The sequence below is a fragment of the Dama dama genome, chromosome 23, assembly GCF_033118175.1.
Source record: "Dama dama isolate Ldn47 chromosome 23, ASM3311817v1, whole genome shotgun sequence".
Taxonomy (NCBI): domain Eukaryota; kingdom Metazoa; phylum Chordata; class Mammalia; order Artiodactyla; family Cervidae; genus Dama; species Dama dama.
Genome location: NC_083703.1, coordinates 55,612,534 through 55,624,635, shown reverse-complemented (window position 1 = coordinate 55,624,635; position 12,102 = coordinate 55,612,534). Strand labels below are relative to the sequence as shown.

The 12,102-nt window shown below is 46.6% G+C and overlaps 1 protein-coding gene and 2 non-coding genes across 4 annotated transcripts in view; 2 read left to right on the top strand and 1 right to left on the bottom strand.

Moving 5' to 3' along the window:
• CDH4 (cadherin 4) overlaps positions 1–12,102 on the top strand; it is a 473,737-nt gene that overhangs the window by 250,445 nt on the left and 211,190 nt on the right. The window lies entirely within an intron of this gene.
• TRNAE-CUC (transfer RNA glutamic acid (anticodon CUC)) lies at positions 2,413–2,485 on the bottom strand. The gene has a single exon. It is a non-coding gene; the product is annotated as a tRNA-Glu (tRNA).
• LOC133045287 (U6 spliceosomal RNA) lies at positions 8,234–8,340 on the top strand. Its single transcript, XR_009690167.1, has one exon. It is a non-coding gene; the product is annotated as a U6 spliceosomal RNA (small nuclear RNA).

The following is a 12,102-nucleotide window of genomic DNA, read 5'->3' as shown; positions in this document are numbered from 1 at the left end:
ACCATGGGGCAGCCTCCTGGTCTGAGGGGCTCTGTGGGCCCCAGGTCAGGGGCAGGGCAGCAGTCAACACACTGTCCACCGTCCTGATGTCACTCTGGGTGCTGGGCTACCATCCAGATACTTGTGGCTGACCGCTGGGGGTCCCTGAGTCTCCAGGCTCCACTCTGAGGAATAAGGCCCAGCCTTGCTCTGTCTGTGACTCTCACCATCAGGTCTGCACGCTCCTGTGGGACACAGCAGTGGTCCAACAGAGCATCTGCCAGGGTCTCGAGGACACGGCTCCCCAAGCCTCAAGGCCGCCTCCCATCCGCCCCACCTGCCCTGCCCCACTGGCCCCTCACTCTGCCTGAGTTCTCTCTGTGCTGCCCGTCTGTCTGCCATCCGCCTCCCCGCTCTGGTACATAACTCTGCTAGTTCGTTCACGGTGCCTTTTTATCAGTCGTGTCCCCAGAGAGGCGTCCCCAGCACACAGGAGCCACTCACTGAAGACCTGGTCAAGGTGTGAGTGGCCCTGGTGGGTCCTCTGGGGTCCCGCGGGGGGTTCCCTGTGGACAGCCCTTGCGCCCTGCGCGCCACCCTCACCAGCCTGCAGTCTGTGATGAGTGTTGAGACAGCTCCACTCCGACTGCAAACTGCAAGGTTCTCAGCACGCGAGCGCTGCAGAGGTGCTGTCTGGGGAGGCGCCCATGGGAAGCAGCGTTTCCTCTGTGCTCAGAAGTGAGAGGAGGCTTTATTCTATGTCAAGAAACAGCCTGTGGGGAGGATTGGGATGGGCCGGGGTGGGGGGCACATACAGGAGGTTGCCCATTCCCACAGGCCCTGTGGGTGTCAGTGGGAAGCTGGCTGAGCCCCGGAGAAATAGGCACCTCCCTAGGGCAGGAGGTGGGGTGGGGACAGGGCATGGCAGGGGAGAGGGCTTCACGGGGAGCTGAGCCTGAGCCAACCCTAGCCACCCAGGGAGCCGGTCACGCAGGATCGGCGAGGACCCCGAGCTGCCAGGACCTGGGGCCAGGGCGAGAGAGTGGAGGGCGACAGTCACCTCCTCCTGTCGGCAGCACAGTGATGCCATCAGGGAATGTTCTAACAGGACGGTTCTGGCAGCTACGAGACCAAATTCCCGAGATGAGCACATTAAACCCGATCTCCCCTCACTGCTTCTCACACGTCCAGACAGCACGGCAGCTCTGACAACGTGGGTGTAGCGGTTCTCTGGAAACGAGGGATCACCCGTCTTTCAAAGTAACGGTCCCGAGGAGGCATGAAGGGTCTGCCGGCAGGCTCTGGAGGGGTTGCCTCTCTCCTGGCAGCATTTCTAGTTGCTAGTTACAGGGTGCTCAGATTTTTATTCATTTTTTTCATGGCTTGGTTTTGGTAGGTCAGATGTTTCTAGGAATCTATCCATTTCTCCCAGGTTATCCAGTTTGTTAGCTCGTCATTGTTCATGGTATTCTCTTATAATCCTACTTATTTCTGCTGGCATTGGTGGTAATGCCCTCTCTCTCCTTTCTAATTTTAGTTATTTGAATCTTTTCTCAGTCTAACTAAGGATTTGTCACTGCAAAAAAAAAATAGTCTGAAAACATAAAATAAGGCAGCAGGAGAGGGAAGGAGAGACAAAGAGGGAAAAGACATACAGAAAACAGTAAAAATGGCGATAGTAAGTCCTCCCCTATTGGTAATCACTCTAAGTGTAAATGGATTAAACCCCCCAATTAGAAGACACACAGTGACCGAATGGATCAAAAAAGACAAAGAAATCCAACAACATGCTGTCTGCAAGAGATTCACTTTAGATGCTAGGACACCCAGAGGCCGATGATAATGTATGTTGATTGCCTTCTTATCCCCCTTTGTGTCTATTCTGTTGGTGTTTTCTTTGTGGTTACTGTTGAAATTACATAAAACACATAAAGTTGTAACACTCTCACTTAAGCTGATAGGAACTTAGCTCCAACCACATATGGAAACTAAGCTTTACATGCCTGCAGCCCATTTATCTTACTGTGACACATATTACCTCTTTTTATACTGCAAGTTCATTCACAAAGATTTATAGTCACTTTCTATGCTTTTTTTAACAAAAAATCTACACTGTAATTAAAAGTGATTTATACTCCAACATTATGATGCTACAGGCATTTTATTTATCTATATAGACACCTCCACCAGAAGGTTTGATATTTCATATTATTTTGCTGTTGAGTATCTTTTTATTTCAACTTGAAAGTCTCCGTTTAGTGTTTCTTGCAGGGCAGATCTACTGATGAACTTACTCAGCTTTTGTCTATCTGAGAAAGTCTTAATTTACCTTTAAAAAAATTTATTTATTTGACTGTGCCGGGTCTTAGTTGCGGCATGTAGGATCTCTTACTTGCAGCATGAGAACTCTTAGTTACAGCACATGGGATCCAGTTCCTTGACCAGGGATCAAACCTGGGCCCCCTGCATTGAGAGCACAGAGTCTTAGCCACTGGACCACCAAGGAAGTCCCTTATGTTTCATTTTTGAAGGCAGTTCTGCCAGACGCCGTTTTCTTGGTTAGCAGTTTTTTCTTTAGCACTTGGAAGCTTCACCCCTCCCTGCTAGTCTGCAAGATTTCTACTGAGGCTCCACCGACAGTCTTACCAGAGCCCCTGTGTGAAATGTGGTTTTTCTCCTGCTGCTTTTAAGATTCTCTCTTTGTCTGTGATTTTTAACAGTTTGATTATAGCATGTCAGTATAGGTCTCTTTAGATGTAACATAGTTGGTGGTCTGTGTGTGTGTGTTCTCAGTCGTGTCTGACTCTTTAGTGACACCATGGACTGTAGCCCACCAAGCTCCTCTGTCCATGTGTTTTCCAGGCAAGAATAATGGAGTGGGTTGCCATTTCCTCCTTCAGGTGATCTTCCTGACCTAGGGATCAAACCTGTGTCTGCTGCATTGGCAGGCTGATTCTATACCACTGAGCCACCTTTAAGCTTTTTGAATTAATGTATTTGTTTCTCTCCTCAGATTTGGGATATGTTCACTGACTGTTTCTTCAAATAGACTCTCTGCCACTTTCTCTTCTCCTTCTTAGGTTCCCATAATGTTTAAGTATTTCCACTTGATAGTGTCCTGTAAATCCCTTGGGCCCTCTTCATTTTTCCTCATTCTGTTTTCTTCTTGATCCTCTGACTTGATTATTTTGAATACCCTGTCTTTAAGTTCTCCAGTCTCTCTCCTGCCTGGTCAGGTTCAAGGTTGAACTCCTCTAGTGAATTTCTCGATTCCATCATTGTGTTCTTCAGCTCCAGAGTGTCTGCTTCTTTCTTCCTCATAGTTTCTCTTTGTTGGTACATTATTATGTTCATGCATCATTTCCCCAATTTCATTTAGTTGTCTTTCTGATAACTTTTACTTCCTTGACCAAGCTTATGATGGTTATTTGGGATCCTTTATCTGGTAAATCATTTATTTCCATTTCTTTAAAGTTGATTTTTGGAGATTTAATTTGTTCTTTTTTCCTTGGGGCATAGTTGCTTTACGATGTTGTATTTGTTCCTGCTGTAGAACAAAATGAATTAGCTATACGTATACATACATCTCCACCCTCCCACCCACACCCATCCACCCCCCCAGGTCACCACGGAGCATTGAGCAGAGCTCCCTGCTGCTGCTGCTAAGTCGCATCAGTCATGTCCAAGTCTGTGTGACCCCATAGACGGCAGCCTGTCCGGCTCCTCTGTTCCTGGGATTCTCCAGGCAAGAATACTGGAGTGGGTTGCCATTTCCTCCTCCAGTGCATGCATGCATGATAAGTCGCTTCAGTCGTGTCTGACTCTCTGCGACCCTATGGACAGCAGCCCACCAGGCTCCTCTGTCGACGGGATTCTCTAGGCAAGAGTACTGGAGTGGGTTGCCATTTCCTTCTCCGACAGCAGCTTCCTACTAGCTCTCTATTTTACACACACGTCAATCCCAATGTCCCCATTCGCCTCACCACCACCATCCCACCACCCCTGCCCTCCATTCCTTACATCTGCATCTCTAATCCTGCCCTGCAAATAGGTTCATCTGTATTTCTGTGTTTCTTTGTTGGGACTTGCACATTTGGGGGAAAAAAAATGACTGCCTTTCTCAGTCTCTATAATCTGGCTTATAGAGATAGACCTTCACCAATCCACCAGTTAAAGATTCTGGAGACCTCTCAAGACTTTTTCTAGTGATAATAGTCTCTCTGCTGTCCATGTAACCTCCCATCTGAGGACCGCCTGTTTCTACTCAGGACTTCTCCCTAGTTTCTGTCTGTGGCACTTCAGCCTCTCTGGTGCTGGACTGCCATGGAATTCCTTTTGTTCTCAGCGGCCCTCAACCTGGCTCCCTTCCCTGTCAACATTTAGGTTCATCCAAGGCAGGAGCTAGTCTCTCAGCCAGACCCCTAAAAAGTCAGAGTATCAGCCCATGTTTCATGCCTCTCTTTCCCTCCCAAGGGAGCAGCCAAGAGTTGGGAGTTTTTAATCAATCATATTCTTCTGTGCTGGGGGCAGGACTAGGATGAGTAAATGTCACACTTTTTCCTGTCCATTTTGATGTGGTTCTTCTTGGTTCATCTCAGATGCAGGACTCTCTTAACTGGTTTCTGGATTCTCAAAGGCAATTGATCTATGTATTGTTATTACATGATTGTTCTTGTGGAAGAAGGATTTGGGGCTCCCTACCCTGTCACCTGGCTGATAGCACTCTCAGTTTTGAAAACTCTGTGCTTGAGGGACAAAATTGTCTTCTGATCCACACTCATCCCCACCGTCACTGCCAGGGGTCTGCACACTTGTCCTCTCAGGGGGCAGAGTGTAAATACTTTCAGCTTTGCTTCCTGTACTCAGCTACTCAACACGGTAGCCCGAAAAGCCCTCATAGGCAATATGTAAAAGAACGGACATGGCTGCATTCCAACCAAACTATTTTTCAAAATCAGTTGGTGGTGGGCAGGCTGTAGTTGGCTGACCCCTGATCCTTGTCCAAAACAGCGGAGGGATCGAGCCAAAGCCCAGACCAGGTCCCATCACTGGGCAGCCCCCAGGACTCCAGAGTCCACTTTTCACTCAGCAGAGTAAGGCCTTTGCAGCAACCACCCTTGTCGCCACCCACCCTCTTCCTTTGAAAAAAAAAATTCTTGGCCACACAGCATGTGAGATCTTAGTTCCCTGACCAGGGGTTGAACCTGCGCCCCATACATTGGAAGCATGGAATCCTAATGACTGGACCACGAGGGAAGTCCCCACCCACCCTCTTCCCGCTCTTGCCATCCTTCAGTCCCAGTCGCCAATGGAGCTGTTACTTAGGCACTTGCACTGTTGCTCCCTGTTCCCCCTGCCCAGAATGCCCTTCCTCCTTATATCCACCTGCTTCACAGCTCCACAGCTCTTGTATGACTCCCCCAGACCTGCTTAGACTGCCATCTGGGAGGTTTAAACACAGAAATGTATTGTCTCATAGTTCTGGAGGTTGATGTCCAAGATCAAGGCTTGTCCTCCCCAGGCCTCTCTCCTTGGCTGGTAGATGGCCGTCTTCTCCCTACGTTCTCACTTCCATCAGCTCTCTTCTGTGTGTTTAGTCCAGCCACTCACTGTGTCAGACTTTCTGTGACCCCATGGACTGCAGCACGCCAGGCCTCCCTGTCCATCACCAACTCCCAGAGCTTGCTCAAACTCATGTCCATCAAGTCAGTGATGCCATCCAACCATCTCATCCTCTGCCATCCCCTTCTCCTGCCCTCAATCTTTCCCAGCATCAGGGTCTTTTCCAGTGAGTCAGTGCTTCACGTCAGGTGGCCAAAGTATGGGGCTTCAGCTTCATTATCAGTCCTTCTGTGTGTATTCCTAATCTTATCCAAGGATACCAGTCATATTGGATTAGGGCCAACCCATACAACTTCCTTTCACCTTAATCACCTCTCTGAAGTTCATGTCTGCAAATGCAGTCACATCCTGTGGTGCTTGGGGGATTCGGGCTTCAGTGCATGCATATGAACGACATCGCTCACCCCACACAATCCATCTGAGACCTGCCCTGACCACCCTGTCTGGTCAGCAGCCTGTCTCCTTGCCTCAGAGCTCAGAATTTCCTCATCCTGCTCTCCCCACTTAGCACCACCCCTGCCTACATCCAGCAGGGTCTACCAGCACTTCTTAAGTGTTTGTTCTCTGGGCTTCTTTATATTCTGAAAAATCATTCAAGACCCAAAGCGTTTTTGTGCATACAGGTGAAATCTTCCCATATTTACCACAGTAAACATTGGAACTGAGATATTTGAAACTAGTTGTTGATGAATTCATTTAAAAATAAGAAAAATAAACCCATTACATTGCTAACATAACACATTTTATGAAAAATAACCATATTTTACAAAAACAAAACCAAATGAGTGACAAGAGCAGCAGTGTTTTACATTTTTGCAAAACTCTTTCAATGTCTGGAAAAAGACTGCTATATCTACTTCTGCATTCCCTATGTGTTGTGTTGTTTGGGTTGAAAAATATATGGAAAAATTTAGCCTCACTCAGATTTGTGGTGTGTGTTTTAATCATCTTTTCAGATAATATTGGATACTCTTCTTTGATATTATACCAAAAGTTGATTTGTTGGTTTCTTAAAGGCTAGCTGCAATGTGGGAAGCTGAGACCATCTCATTGAACTTCTCATACTCCATTAAATTAAAATCCATGGACCTGTCTTATGTTTAGAATGAGTCTCTAACTGATGAGTAATTTTAAAACATCATGGTTTAGCCTTTTGAAATTGTTGTTTTTCTGCGTTATGTGTAGCTTCAGTCATACAATATTTTAAAAATCACATTTATTAATACCGCCACGAGTCTCATCTGAAAAGTCTTTCATTGTTGGGACACTTTCAATCTCACAATAACAGACACAAATTTTCTGAAATCTAATTTTCGCTTGAAAAAAAGCTCTAATTTTATCACTGGAAACAAATGTTGTCAGTTGTTTTCCTCAAAGTGACAGACTCACTTTGTTCATCTTCAGGCAAATGTCTGCCAAACACTGGGTGATGACAAACTATGGTTTGCCTGTCAGTTGTTCTTTTAAGAAGTAATAATTTTCCATGAAAAAAAAAAGTGTAGCTAGTTCAGCTGGCAACTCAAACAGTCACGCAAGTGCTTCACCTCGAGACAAAGAGTTCCCTTTGGTATGTATCTGAACTTTCCCTTTCATCACACTGGATAATAAAAAGAAATATATTAAGGTTTAATAAAATTAATTCTGCTTCTGCTTCAACAAGGACATTCTTTAATGGAATAATGTTTTTCCCACAGTGAAGTATTGGTGATGAAAAACATGATGACTTCATGACCCTGGTTTTTGCCAAGGCACTCACCATTTTACCATTTTATTATGATAAAATTTATATACCAAAAAATTCACTCTTTCAAAATGTAAAATTCAGAATTTTTAGTATATTCACAGAGTTGTGCCACCATCACCATTAATATAATTTTAGAACCTTTTCATCACCCCAAAATAAACTCTATATGCATTAGCAGTTGCTCCCCATTCCCCTCCTAACCTCCCACTCACTGCACACACACACACACACACACACACACACACACCCTAGACAACCAACCACCAACATACATTCTATCTATGTACATTTACTTATTCTAAATGTTTTATGTAAATGGGATCATATAAGATGTGGTTTTTTGTGACTGGTTTCTTTCAATAGCACGCTGTTTTCAAGGTTCATGGGTTTTGAAGTTTTATCAGTGCTTCTTTCTTTTCTATTGATGAATAGGTTTTCATAATATGATATCATAAGCAGAATAATGGCCCTCCAAAGAGGTCTACTCCTGACTCAGGAAGCTGTGACTATATCACTGCATATGGCACAAGACACTTTGCAGGTTGAGTCAGTTAAGGACCTTATGGGACTTCCTGGCAATACAGTGGTTGAGAATCCACACTTCCATTTCGGGGGATGAGGGTTCAGTCCCTGGTTGGGGAGCTGAGACCCACATGCCGCATGGCACAGCCACAAAAAACAAAAAACAAACCAAAAAGGACCTTGAGATAAGGAAATTACCCTGGATCATCCTGGTGGGTGCAGTGTTATCACAAGGGCTCTTATACGAGAAGGAGCCACAGGTCAGAGTCAGAGAAAGAGATGTGGCAATGGAAGTAGAAGTTGGGGTGATGTGGGGCCAGGAGCTGAGGAACGAAGGTGCCTCTAGACACTAGAAAAGGCAGGAAAGTGCTCGCTTCTGCAGCACATATACTAAAATTGGAACGATACAGAGAAGATTAGCATGGCCCCTGCGCAAGGATGACATGCAAATTTGTGAAGTGTTCCATATTAAAAAAAAAAAAAAAGAAAAGGCAGGAAAACAGTTTCTCTCCTTGACCTCTAGAAAGAACACAGCTCTGTGATCTTTTTCAGATTCCAGCCTACAAAACTGTAATGAATTTGTGTGGTCTGGAGCCATTGAGTTAGTAGTCATTCGTTAGAGCAGCTGCAGGAAAGTAATGTGTGTGGATCTATCACATTCTGTTTATTCATTCTTCCTTGATAGACACTTGGATCACTGCCACCTTTGGGCTTTTAAGAATAAACTATTAGGACTATTTGTTTACACATTTTTGTGTGGACATATGTTTTCAATTCTTTGGCATATATACCTAGGAGTGAAATTGCTGGGTCCTATGTTGAACATTTTGAAGAACTGCCAAGTTATCATTTTGCAAAGCAACTACATCATTTTCAGTCCATCAGCAATGTATTAGGGTTCTAATGCATCCACATATTCACCAACACTTGTTGTCTTCTGGGTTTTGTTTAAATTATTATTACATCGATTCCTATTCATAGTAGACGTGAAGTGGTAGCTTATTATGGAAAGGCTGAGAGCCAAAGAATAGAAGCTTTCAAATTGTGATTCTGGAGAAGACTCTTGAGAGTCCCTTGGACTGCAAGGAGATCAATCGTAAAGGAAATCATTCTTGAATATTCTTCGGAAGGACTGATGCTAAAGCTGAAGCTCCAATAGTTTGGCCACCTGATATGAAGAGCTGACTCACTGGAAAAGACCCTGATGCTTGGAAAGACTGAGGGCAAGAGGAGAAGGGGGTGACAGAAGACAAGATGGTTGGATGGCATCACCAACTCAGTGGGCATGAATTTGAGCAGACTCTGGGAGATAGTGGAGGACACAGGAGGCTGGCATGCTGCAGTCCATGGGGTCATAAAGAGCTGGACATGACTTAACAACTGAACAACAACAACAGCTCATTGTGATTGTGATTTGCTTGGGTTCTGATGGGTCCACAATAATGATATTGTTCATCTTTTCATTCACTTATCTGCCATCTGGGTCTCTGGAGAAATATCTATTCAAGTCTTTTACCCATTTTTAATTGGGTTATCCATCTTTTTGCTATTGAGCTGTAAGAGTTCTTTATGCATTCTGGGTACAAGTTCATTATTAGATATGTCATCTGCACATATTTCCTCCCCAGATGCTCAGGTCTCTGATCTATGAGTGGTGTATGGGGAAAGGGAGCCCCAGACCTCTCAGCCACACTGGCCTGGAACAGCCATTCCACACCACAGAGCTTGGGGGAGGTTTGAGGAATGTTGGAGTCCTACTCCTCCCAGAGAGAACCCGCTGCCCTAAACGGGAAACTAGAGGGAGGAAGCCCTGTCTTCTCGGCCACACCCACGTAGAGTAGGCTTTTCCTCTTGATGACCTGGAGGGGCAGGGTTAAGGTTAAGGAGCAGGTGGTCTCAAAGACTCAGACTCACACTGTTCCTACTGTGATTTAGGACCTTTGCCTGAATGAGTGTTTCTCCACTTGGTCTATGTTCTTAGGACAATTTCCAAAGATGCTGAATGATTGTTTATTAAATACTTTTACCAGTTACATTTGTTTCTCTGGGGAAGGAGTCTGTGGGGTCCTCACACCTCCATTTCAGAACTCTCTAGGTTCAATATCTTATTATTATTATAAAAATCACTGGACATTGCAGAGCCCCTGAAAGGGTTTTGAGGAAGCTGTGAAATCACAGGAAACATGTGCCCTGTTGGAGTAGAAGCATTGCAGGGACTTGCGTTGTTTGCTGATGTCTCCCAGACACACAGCAGACCTGCGTGCCTGCTCACTCAGTCATGTCTGACTCTGTGAGACCCCATGGACTGTAGCCCGCCAGGCTCCTCTGTCCGTGGGATTCTCCAGACAAGAATACTGGAGTGGGTTGCCATTTCCTCCTCTAGGGGATATTCCCTACTGAGGGATGGAACCTGTGTCTGCTACATTAACAGGTGGGTTCTTTATCGCTGAGCCGCCAGGGAAGCCCCCATGGCAGACACTGTGTATTTACTGAAAGAAGGAGCCAAACGTCCAGGTGCACGTGGAGGTGCAGGCTCAGAGGTGGGAAGCACAGCTGGGGTGGGGGTGGGGGTGAGGTCGTCTGCAGCCCTGGGAGGAGCCAGACCCCGGGGACACCTGAGAAGGGGCTGAACACGGGATCATCTGCTGTGAGATTTTTTCAATCTATCTCAGTAACTGCCCCGCTGCTGCTCCGGGAGGAACAGGCCCGCCTCTGAGAAGGAAGAATCGACTCACCTCCTCCCGCAGCAGGAGTTTCCAGAATGGCCGGTTCCCTGGTGTGTAAACAGGCTCAGAGAACAGCCCACTGTAGCTCAATGAGACCCTGAGCCCCTCCCAGCCCTGAGCACCAGCTCCATTGGGGCTCTGGGCCCCAAGGACAGAACACACCCCGGACTGTGCTTCTGTTTGCTTCCTCCATCCTGCGTGGCGCCAAGGAGCCTCATAGAATGCTCTCTAATTGATAAAATGCAGCAGGAGGAGTAATGTGCCGCTTTAGGAAAGGACCTCAGCGCTGACGCCAGGTGTTAAACACGGCCTGTGTCAGCTGAGCCCTGGGCCCCAGGGCCGGCCACACGGGCACAGTTCCTTTTCAAGACCAATAAATAGGATAGAGTTAATAGCTAGTATCTGAGAACTTTGCACCCGTTGTTTCACTAAATCTTCACTGTGGACCCATCCATCCATTCACCCAATATTTACTGAGTTCCTGCTTTGTGTCTGCATTGGCCACTCACTGGGGATGTAAACCATGACCTGCAATTTGGGGACTGTCGTTAGGCCTGAGTTGCGTAACAGGAAATAGGTAAAGAGAGGCCAGTAATGGTTTAAGTTGGCTCCCTGTGAGCTCCTGGTCCTCTCCTTCACAATTAGGAAACCCAAATGCCATTGTCTTCCTAAAAGCATTAAGGGATTAATCAACCCCCCTGCCAGCGTCCACTGTGTACACCCCCCTACCCGGCCTACCTCTCAGGCTCTGCACATAGGAAGGACTGGGTGCCGGGCAGCCTCTCAGCCCGAGTGTCCAGTCTCATCAGAACCACGGGAAGTTCTCCAGGCAGACTCTCTCACTGGAGTGTACAGGCAGGCACCTTTCTGAGGCCCCATGAGCTGCCTGAGTGAACTCCAGAGGCCATTCCCCACAGAGAAGCCTGAGAAGAGAGAAGGGGGCTTGTGAGGGAATCATGGAATTGATCATGGGAACACCGTCGAATCATGGGAACCCCGTTCCTCCCTGCTGTCCCATAGAACAAACAAGAAGCATACAGGAGTTAACCGTTCTTTCTTTAAGGAAAATGTTTTCATTGATTCAAGAGCATTCTATGAGGCTCCTTAGCGCCATGCAGGATGGAGGAAGCAGGAGCTCATTCAGATTCCAGAGCTGTCCCTTCTGTCTAAGCCTTGTGGTGCATCCTACACCACAGACCTGTGCCTGTGGATTAATTCTCTGGGCTGCTTTTCAGGAGCATGTTGGTGGGAAAGATTGAACTGTTGGGGACCAGGCTCTGCCTCTGACTCAAGGAGACGACCATGGGCTGGGTTGATGGCAACGTTTTCCATAACGGCTTCCCATAAACCCTCCTGGTATAATGTCTGCCCATAAAAATTCAATCTCTTGGCTCAGGGCAAGGAGAGGCCACTCATTCCCCTCCAGAATGTGTGAGCCTACAGGGGGAGGGGGTGGTCCTCTGGGAATATGCGGGCTCTCTGTTACAGCGACAGCCTGGAACAAACACA